The 2708-nt window shown below is 36.6% G+C and overlaps 1 long non-coding RNA gene across 1 annotated transcript; it reads left to right on the forward strand.

The window, feature by feature from the left end:
- The first annotated feature begins 843 nt into the window (after positions 1-843).
- Positions 844-1738, forward strand: LOC131050766 (uncharacterized). The gene is made up of 3 exons (XR_009107025.2): positions 844-1050; positions 1144-1217; positions 1333-1738. It is a non-coding gene; the product is annotated as an uncharacterized LOC131050766 (long non-coding RNA).
- The last annotated feature ends 970 nt before the right edge of the window (positions 1739-2708 follow it).

Genomic DNA, 2708 nt, shown 5'->3' on the forward strand with positions numbered 1-2708 from the left:
GCACATTTCTATATACAGGCCCTACAGGGTCGCAGTCTGATATATTTTTCCTGACATGACAACCCATATGTAATAACATATGATGTGTATGAAAACCCATGACATGACAACTATTATGTAATAAGATTTCAAATTCAATAATTAATGTTCTCCGCAGGTGTTGTTTTCCAATTATAATCGTTTCTGATAGTCTTATCCTTTTAGGTAGACTGTGATAATTGTCTTTGAATTGAGTGATCACCCAAGAGATAAGATGGAAGATGGAAGCATGTCATTGCTCACATAGATTTTCTTGTGGACCAACACAGTATTCATTAAATGTATCCCAAGTAAGACAATATCATATTAGCGCGCACATTTCTATATATCGTCTGATATTGTTTTCGATAATATGTGTATTAAAACCCATGACATGACATGACAACTATGATGTGTACAAAGGGCTGTAGCTATTCTGGCTCCAAAACGGCATGTCATGCCATGATGTGGCTCCCCAAAATCGCATGCCCTTTCATGCCATACAGCCCCATACAACATGTTCGGGGACCCACCATCGGGCTTCTGACGTGGAGGCATGCTGTTGACGGAAAGTATTTGCACGCGGCTAATATTTGCCGGCCACTCTCCCTATCACGCCTCACGGGCACGGCTACAGTTTGTAGCCACGTGTGTCCAAAAAATTTGAATTTCAATTTTAAAACTCCTCTCCCGCTCCCGCCCAAACATAATTTCAAACCTATTTGTTTTGAATTCTACCGCTATTGAATTCCATTTTCATTTTCTAATGGTGCAATTTCATTTCCATTTTTTGATGCTAGGTTTGGATGTCGCAGCTGAACTGGGGTTAAGAGGTTTTTCTTGTTGGTGCTGGTCGTTGTCGTCATGGGAAGCGTGGAGATGAAGGGTTCGTCTTATAGAAGCGGTGCTCCCGACGTTTTGTCTCAGATCTATAAGGAGCCACCTTATTTTCCTAGCGTGGATGGAGCAAAGACTTTTCTGGGAGATTTCTGGCATTATTCTTTCATGCTGATATGCATTTTGGCAACTTCAGTTGAGGCATTGAATGACATAGGTTTGAGTTACATATTAATTAAATCTATTAGTCTATATTGTAGTTGTTAATAACAGTGATGATTTCTACAGATATTTCTGTTGCCCATGGTCAAATCAGTTTGCATGGGAAAGATTTCAATGGCAGACCAATCTTAGGAGATAAGGTATTGATACTTAAAATACCCATAACATATTTTTTCCTCCGACTGCATATTTAGTGTTTTGTTTCTTTTATCTGTGATGCACAAGCATGAATTGTTGTTTCTTTATCTATAACAGCTTGGAGAAGCCAAAAGAAAGAAAGAAATCAGATTTTTTCCAGAAGGGTATGGGTACAAAACCAAAAGTATTAAAAAAGGGAGAGCAGAAATTTGGATTCATCAATCCGATTATCATGATCCTACCACCCATCCAGTTGCTCCGTCTCCATGATAAACATAAAATTGGGTTTATTGTTCAAAGTTTGGATTGCAATATTTGAAGGATGTATGGACAGAAAGTAGTGTGTGAATGTTATTTTTGAGCATCTGATTATCATAACATTATCTAAGCACAGAATGCATGGATTGCTAGGGTTGTAAATGCTTGATATTTTATCTTTTCTTAAGTACGAACGACATAGTGTAAACAAAAATTTTGTCTTGTTTTTTTGTTGTAGCTGGGTATGATTAAAACGATGTCTAGAGTTACAGAAGAATAATTTCCCTTGGTTCTTTCGTAGTCTTTGTCATGCTTCTCCAGTGGTGTTTTTGAATCTGAAATATTGAAATCAATGTCATTGTAGATATAGAGTTTATTTTGTGAGGTTTTTTCCATCATAGAGTTTGATCAAACATCAGTGGAAAAAGTTTGTACTCTCATACCTAGAGACATTTCATGTTAATCAATGTCACATTCTTTGAATAAGAAAAGTTTTGTCTATATTTTAATGTGACTCTTGGGTGCTATGAATGTGAAGTGATTGTATTTTATAAAATGTGTGAATGAATCGCACTTCATAATCTACCAGTGTATGAAGAAAATAGATAACATTTTTTCCCCTTTACATTTCAGAGATATTTCAATCTATTATTATTATTGTAGACTACGAAAAAAATTTGTCTTCAATTTTTTTTTCATTTTTTTTTCTTCATATTGCTTTATGAAATTCATATTCACGTTTGCTTTATAATTTTTACAGTCACAATGGTTAGTGTAGATAATGGATGAGGCATATGTAACATATGCTCAAGTTTTACCTGCAGCCTTATCAGTATGGCTTTGAAGCCCCCAAAATTACAATTTAGTTTTCTGAAGTGAAAAATTATTAATAATTACAATTTATTATTATTGGTTTGCGGACTATGTGGCCTCCATTTCCTTTTGCCCCGCGAAACAACAAGTTCAACTAACATAGCGTGTTAGTATCTTTCACTGATTCATGGGCTATGTGGCCGCCATTTTCTTTTGCCTTGCGAAACCTGTGAATTCGACTAACATGGCGTGTTAGTCACTTTCGCTGATTAACAGGTTGCATGGCCACCATTTATTTTTCCTTGCGAAATAGCAAATTCGACTAACATGGCGTGTTAGTCGCTTTCGCTGATTCGCAGACTGTGTGGCCACCATTTCCTTTTGCCTCTCGAAACATCCTAGTCTAATATGTTGGGCCCACC

The sequence above is a fragment of the Cryptomeria japonica genome, chromosome 1 (genome assembly GCF_030272615.1).
Source record: "Cryptomeria japonica chromosome 1, Sugi_1.0, whole genome shotgun sequence".
Lineage (NCBI taxonomy): Eukaryota > Viridiplantae > Streptophyta > Pinopsida > Cupressales > Cupressaceae > Cryptomeria > Cryptomeria japonica.